Source organism: Rhinopithecus bieti, unplaced genomic scaffold, assembly GCF_001698545.2.
Source record: "Rhinopithecus bieti isolate Rb0 unplaced genomic scaffold, ASM169854v2 scaffold_1624, whole genome shotgun sequence".
NCBI lineage: Eukaryota > Metazoa > Chordata > Mammalia > Primates > Cercopithecidae > Rhinopithecus > Rhinopithecus bieti.
Genome location: NW_016803776.1, coordinates 817,182 through 825,076, shown reverse-complemented (window position 1 = coordinate 825,076; position 7,895 = coordinate 817,182). Strand labels below are relative to the sequence as shown.

The 7,895-nt window shown below is 45.7% G+C and overlaps 1 pseudogene across 1 annotated transcript; it reads right to left on the bottom strand.

Annotated features, from left to right (window-relative positions):
• Positions 1-4,271: 4,271 nt before the first annotated feature.
• Positions 4,272-6,165, bottom strand: LOC108515642 (RAD9, HUS1, RAD1-interacting nuclear orphan protein 1 pseudogene; annotated as a pseudogene). The gene has a single exon (XR_001881584.1). The product of XR_001881584.1 is annotated as an RAD9, HUS1, RAD1-interacting nuclear orphan protein 1 pseudogene (transcript).
• Between the last annotated feature and the right edge of the window lie 1,730 nt (positions 6,166-7,895).

The window sequence follows — 7,895 nt, the reverse complement described above, 5'->3', positions numbered from 1 at the left end:
GATGGCCATAGGAGGTTTATAAGCTTGTGAGAATCTGTAAGGCCACATACATATGCAGATTGTGCCTATGCCCAGGAAAAGCCGATGAAGAAGTCTCTAATCTTTTCCCTCTGGTTAACCTCCAGGCTCTGTTCAAACAGGGAGTATAAGCTAAGGCTGAGCTGTAAACTGCCTAACTCAGCATTGAAGGTATGCCTCAAAAAACACACAGAAACCCTACAGAGATTAGGAGGATAATTTGTTCAAAGAATTTAAGAAAATCCCAGTCCAATAATGATCTGGCCCCTAAGATAACTGAGCAAATACTATACTACAGTGCCAGACTACTCACACAGTGGCAAAACTACATACAACAAATAATACAGACCTTACAAAATTAGTCCAGGAAAGTCACTAAACTAACCATCAACAAAAGCAAAAACAACAAATCCTGATGAAGGAAAAATTGGATTTCCAAAGTTGCTACTTACGTTATTTAAAATGTCTAATTAAAAAAAGAAGTAAAATTATGAGACAAAGAAACAGAAAAAGTATGGTGCATATACAGGAAAAAAAATCAGTCAATAGAAATTTTCCCAGATAAATGTTGGACTTAATAGACAAAGACTTTAAATCATCTATTATAAATATATTTAAAGAAAGAAAGAAAACTACATCTAAAGAACTAAAGAAAAACATAAGAATGATGAGAATCAACATACATAAATATTCCATACTTGAAAAGTACAAAATCTGAAGTGGTTATGGGACTCAATGGCAGGTTTGAACTGACAAAAGAAAGAATCTATAAACTTGAAGTCAGATCGATTGAGATTATGCAGTGTGAGGAACAAAAAGCAAAAGATTGGAGAAAATTAACAGAGCCTCAGAAACTGTAGGACATCACTGAGTATGGCCACATGTGCATAATGGAAATCTCAGAAAAGGAGAAGAAAAAACAAAGAAGCAAGAAAGAATATTTGAAGAAATAATTCTCAAAAGTTCCCAATTTTGATGAAAAACATTAATTTATAAACGTAAGAAACTCTAAAATCTCTAAGTAGGATAAACTCAAGCAGGTCCACACATATACACATCATAAAATGCCTATTGAAAGACAGAGATTCTTAAAAGCATCAAGATAGAAGAGGCTTATGTACAGGGAATACTCACTAAGATTAACAGATGACTTCTCATCAGAAACCATGGAGGCCAGAAGGAAGTGGGATAGTATGTTCAAAGGGCTGAAAGACAAAGACTGTTAATGAAGAATTTTATTATTTTTATTTTTATTTTAATTATACTTTAAGTTCTAGGGCACATATGCACAACATGCAGGTTTGATATATGGGTAAACATGTGCCATGTTGGTTTGCTGTACCCATCAACTCATCATTTACATTAGGTATTTCTCCTAATGCTATCCCTCCCCCAGTCCCCCACACCCGACAGGCACTGGTGTATGATGTTCCCCGCCCTGTGTCCAAGTGATCTCATTGTTCAATTCCCACCTAAGAATGAGAACATGTGGTGTTTGATTTTCTGTCCTTGTGATAGTTTGCTTAGAATGATGGTTTCCAGCTTTATCCATGTCCCTGCAAAGGACATGGACTCATCCTTTTTTATGGCTGCATAGTATTCCATGGTGTATATGTGCCACATTTTCTTAATCCAGTCTATCATGAATGGACATTTGGGTTGGTTCCAAGTCTCTACTATTGTGAATAGGGCTGCAATAAACATACATGAGCATGTGTCTTTATAGTAGCATGATTTATAATCCTTTGGGTATATACCCAGTAATGGGATTGCTGGGTCAAATGGTAATTCTNAAAAAAAAAAAAAAAAAAAAAAGAGATGTGGTCTCACTATGTTGTCCAAGCTGGTCTCGAACTCCTGAGACCAAGCGATCCTCCTGCCTTGGCCTCCCAAAGTGCTGGGAATAACAGGCGTGTTCCACTGCGCCCGGCCCCAAATCTTTGTCTTGGTAATGGAATAAAAAGCGGAGTATACAGTTGGCGGGTAGGACTTAAATCCTCAGATGACGCCAACGTTTCTAACCAAGGATTTCAAACGGCTCCCCATTAACTTTTCATTAACCTAGCGAACAAGAAAGTGACACGCTGAGACTTTGGATCCTTTTTTTTTTTTTCCCAAACTCTGCCTCTGGCAGAGAAAGAGGCGCCCAAACAAGGGGTGTGGCCCACTGGCAAATCAGTCAGACCGTCCCGAATCAGGGACAAATACTGGAAAGCAGAGAGGAAAAAGAAGTTTCGCGTTTCCGCTCCTCGGACTCTGCTCCAGAATTCAGCGTTACCCGTCCGAAGCAGCGGCGTCATAACAAGTTACTAAACATCACCCGCACCGCCTCCCGGGAGGGGCTGGGTTCCCTCTCGGCTGAGACACGGCCGGGCAGTGCGAGCACAGCGGGGCCAGCGCGTCTCCCCCCAGGGCAACCCAAGGCCCAGAGGGGCCGAGGGAGCCCGACACGAAAACTCCAAAAGTTCCTGAGCAGGGACCTGAACCAAAGGTCTCTGCCCACGGCGCGGGCTGTAGGGCCGCCGCTCCACTTGAGAAAGGGGTCCCCACACCGGAGTAGGGCGAGGGGTTCGCCCCCCGCCGCCGAATCCAGTCCCTGCCTGGGTCGCCGAGTCCCGAGTCCCGAGTCCCGCCCTCTCCCGCAGGGCTCCCGGAGAGGACCTCCGCCTTCTCGCTTCGCCCCTCCGCCTCGCTCAGGAGGAGACCTGCCACGGCCCTGTCTGACCTGTCGCCGCTGGGACCGAGCCGGCAGCGCGAAGCCTCCATGCCCGCCGCCGAGGAAGCCCCCACCACGTACACACTCTTCTCTGTGGTCGCCAGAGTGGCTCTGCTGGCACGCCGCCGCGTCCCGCCTCCTGGCAACCGCGTTCCACACCGTCGCCGCCGCCGATTGGTCCGTGTTCTCGTGGCTCCTGTCTCATTGGCTACTGCCGGGGCAACGATGCGGGAGGGTTGCTAAGGGGCGGGAGGCGAGCGGGAGTTAAACGCGCCTGCGCGGGGGTGGGGTGATGCCAGTCAGGGCTTGGTCCTCTGTGGCGCCACTCGGGTCCGGCACTGAAGGGCAAGAGTTTGTTTTTGCCTGGGCCTCGTCCGCCGCGCGGCCAGCGGGCGAGTCCGGTCAGAGGAGTCGCCCATACCCCACCAACCGCCACGCACGCAGCGGCTCCCCGCACCCCCGCCATTTTTACCGAGCCCACTCAGAGCGCTTCCCTAAGTCTGCCCTGTGAGGATGTACAGACCTCTGTCGCTTCCCATTCTGGCCCCTGCCCTGATACCAGAGGCCTTCGTGGACCCGCTCTGGTACCCTCTCCACTCTGCCAGTCACTGCCAGTGAAACGCATCTTCCATAGGCTGGCCTTGACCTTCAACTGCACACAACTCCTTAAGCTTCCCATACTCCAGCCCAAGCTTTCAGGTCATTCTTTGACCTGCTCTTACAGACTCCCCTAAAGCACACGAGGGAATCCAGAGACTCTTTTTTTGAGACAGGGTCTCACTGTCTCGCCCAGACTGCAGTGCAGTGGCCCAATCTCAGCTCACCGCAACCGCCGCCTCCCAGGCTCAGGTGATTCTCCTGCCTCAGCCTCTGAGTACCTGGGATTACAGGCACGGGCCACTACCGCCTGGCTATTTTTCGTATTTTTAGTAGAGATAGGGTTTCACCATGTTGGCCAGACTGGTCTCTTAACTCCTGACCAAATGATCCACCCGCCTCCGCCTCCCAAAGTGCTGGGATTACAGGCGTGGGCCCGTCCTGGAGACTCAGTTTCCATCTACCTTTCTGCAGCCTGTGGGCTTTCCTCAAACATCCATAGCCCACAGTGAAAGCCCCGGTCTAAAAGTGTACTCGGTCTCCAATAAATCCCGTCCCCAAATGTCAGTCCCTTTCTCCCTACTGACATGCACATAATCCCCACAGAACATCCTGAGTCCTGACAAGTCTCTGCACAAATGGCTTTATGGCATTCTAAGGTCAAAGTTGTTTCCACATTGGTTTTGAACCTACAAGCTAGAACTTTAGGAGGCACACGCTGAGTGGACCGTTACACTGCCTGGGTCAGCCTGCACTCACTGTGTGACCCTGTGCATGGTTCATTCTCTGCGTCAAATTCCCATCTGTAAAATAGGCAGGGTAATCCCTGCTTGATCTAGTTGGGGCTGGACCTGACACAGTAGGTCCAGCTGAATGAATGCTGGATGAGTGGGGTTTAATGAGATGTACTTATGAGTAAAAGGCCATCTGAGACATTCGGTTGACTGGGGAAGTCCTTCTGCATTAATTACAATAAGTAATATTCATTGAAAACTTTCCTTATTTATTTATACACAGTTGAACAGTTACTCAAAGAAATCATTTTCCCACCCTATTTAATATTGACAGATTTCTTCAGTTAGAAACAAAAACTCAAAACATAGGCAATCCTAAAGAACTCGTCCATGTCCCCTTTATCTTCCCTGATCTCATATAGTCCCTAAAACGAGGCTTGCTGCCCTTTCTTCTTCTTGCCTTTTCAGCAGATGAGTCAAGGTTGCAGAGGTGGCAGTCAACCATAGTCAAAGAGTTTGATTTTTTTCCATCCATCAGGTCATAGAAGCTGCCACTGAGCCTGACAAGAGCTGGTCCTCAAAAACGCAGAATGAATTGGTTTGAATGAGGTGATTAAAGGGTTAATGAGTAGTGGTTAAGGAGACAAAGACCTTTAGTGGATGGGGTAATATTGCTGTATTACTGACAGAAGCAGGATTCTCTAAAAAAACTTTCTGCAGCCATTTACTTACATACATTTTAAAGAGTTACTACAAGATATTTTAAAATTTAAACAGTTAATACAAGAAAATATCAAGTGAATAGTTCATGACACTAAACTCAACTGTTCATGACACAAAGTATCTTAGAAAACAAATCTCGGCTGGGTGTGGTGGCTCACACCTGTAATCCCAGCACTTTGGAAGGTCCAGGCCAGCAGATGACTTGAGGTCAGGATTTTGAGACCAGCCTGGCCAACATGGAGAAACCTCATCTCTACTATAAATACAAAAAAATTAGCCAGGCATGGTGGCAGGTGCCTGTAATCCCAGCTACTGGGGAGGCTGAGGCAGGAGCATCGCTTGAACCCAGGAAGTGGAGGTTGCAGTGAGATGAGATCATACCACTGCACTCCAGCCTGGGCAACAGAGCGATATTACATCTCAAAAAACAAAACAAAATAAAACAAACAAACAAAAAAAACCCTGGGAATTGAATTCCTTTATGACTCCAAAAAACATGTGTCTTTTCTATTGAGACTGCTGATGGTAGTCAGCTTTTCACAAGGAATTGGCTTCTGCTCAGCTTCCCTCTCTCCCTGAGGTAAGCAAGCAGGTGCTGTCGTCTCCTCCACGTGACCTTTATTCCATACTTGTCTTCGGGGTGTCTTCAACCAGAACAGGTCCAGGCTCTGGGCTATCAGGAGTGCCAGTGTGAAGAGAGCAGCTTGGAAGGCTGTTTTCCTTCTGATCTCGGGGAATGAGTTCTTCCTTCACAGACGATGACTCTGGGGTCTGGATATCAGGTGGAATGAACACATAAGGTAAGCTCTGAAGTGCCTGTGCTGACATGTCCCCACAGCTTTGGGGACTGAGCACTGGAACTAAGGGTCTTCTGGAAACATCCTTTTCTGATTCACTGGGGCACTCCCGGATTAAGGGGATCCCCAATGTCTCTGAATTGGAAGACTGCGGACTGTCAAAAGTTAGATGTGGAAACTTGGAGGTGGTAGATTTTCGACTTGAATGTCTTGCCCGGTTTTGGTGGTGGTGTTTCCGGTAGGCTGGGAACAAGCTTCCCGCTGTTGTATCAAAATCAGGTGATACCCAGGAAGTGATGGTGCTGTGGTCAATGGGTTTGCTGGGCACCTGTCGAGTGTGAGTGATGGGAAGCTGTGTAGATGCACAGCTGTGTTTGGGGCCCTCCAGTGGTTGATGGTGGAACAGCAGCTGGGCTTTCTGGGAAGGCTGGCGGCGTTTTTTTCTGGGAGGCATCAACCGGTGAATGAGGAACAGTTAGTAACCACATGATGCTCTTAGCCTTCGGGTTGGGTGATAGGCTCCAATTCCAACCCATGCCAGCCCGGGCCGGACCGGGCCGCAGCTCCTGTCAGACCGCACCTTTGTTGGTTTTAAGTCTGTTTTATCAGAGACTAAGATTGCAACCCCTGCTTTTTTTTTTTTTTTTTTTTTTTTTTTTTTTTTTTTTTTTTTGGCTTTGTATTTGCTTGGTAGATCTTCCTGCATCCGTTTATTTTGAGTCTTTGTATGTCTTTGCACATGAAATGGGTCTCCTGAATACAGCAAACTGATGGGTCTTGACTCTTTATCCAATTTGCCAGGCTGTGTCTTTTAATTGGGGCATTTCACCCATTTACATTAAGGTTAATATTTTTATGTGTGAATTTGATCCCATCATTATGATTTTTGCTGTTTATTTTGCCTGTTAATTGATGCAATTTCATCATAGTATCGATGGTCTTTACAATTTGGCCTGTTTTTGCAGTGGCTGGTACTGGTTGTTTCTTTCCATGTTTAATGCTTCCTTCACGAGCTCTTGTAAGGCAGGCCTGGTGGTGACAAAATCTCTCAGCATTTGCTTGTCTGTAAAAGATTTTATTTCTCCTTCACTTATGAAGCTTAGTTTAGCTGGATATGAAATTCTGGTTTGAAAATTCTTATCTTTAAGAATATTGAATATTGGCCCCTGCTCTCCTCTGGCTTGTAGGGGTTCTGCTGAAAGATCCACTGTTAGTATGATGGGCTTCCCTTTGTGGGTAACTCGACCTTTCACTCTGGCTGCCCTTAGCAGTTTTTCCCTCATTTCAACCTTGGTAAATCTGACGATTAAGTGTCTTGGGGTTGCTCTTATGGAGGATTATCTCTATGGTGTTCTCTGTATTTCCTGAATTTGAATGTTGGCCTGCCTTGCTATGTTGAGGAAGTTCTCCTGGATAATATCCTGAAGAGTGTTTTCCAACTTGGTTTCATTCTCCCCATCACTTTCAGGAACACCAATCAAACATAGATTTGGTCTTTTCACATAGCCCATATTTCTTAGAGACTTTGTTCATTTCTTTTTACTCTTTTTTCTCTAACCTTGTATTCTTACTTTATTTCATTAATTTGATCTTCAATCACTGATACACTTTCTTCCACTTGATCAAATCAGCTACTGAAGCTTGTGCATCATGAAGTTCTCGTGCCATGGTTTTCAACTCCATCTGGTCATTTAAGGTCTTCTCTACACTGTTATTCTAGTTAGCCATTTATCTAATCTTTTTTCAAGGTTTTTGGCTTCCTTGCAATGGGTTTGAACATTCTCCTTTAGCTCAGAGATATTTGTTATTACTGACCTTCTGAAGACTACTTCTGTCAAGTCATAAAAGTCATTCTCCATCCAGCTTTGTTCCGTTGCTGGCAAGGAGCTGCAATCCTTTGGAGGAGAAAAGCCACTCTAATTTTTAGAATTTTCAGCTTTTCTGCTTTGGTTTCTCCCCATCTTTGTGGTTTTATGTACCTTTGGTCTTTGATGTTGGTGACCTACAGATGGGGTTTTGGTGTAGATGACCGTTTTGTTGATGTTGATGGTATTCCTTTCTGTTTGTTAGTTTTCCTTCTAACAGTCAGGTCCCTCAGCTACAGATCTGTTGGAGTTTGCTGGAGGTCCACTCCAGACCCTGTTTGCCTGGGTATCACCAGTGGAGACTGCAGACCAGCAAATACTGCAGAATAGCAAATATTATTGCCTGATCCTTCCTCTGGAAGCTTTGTCCCAGAGAGGCAGCCGCCTATGTGAGGTGTCTGTCGGCCCCTACTGGGAGTTGTCTCCAAGTTAGGCTAAACATGGG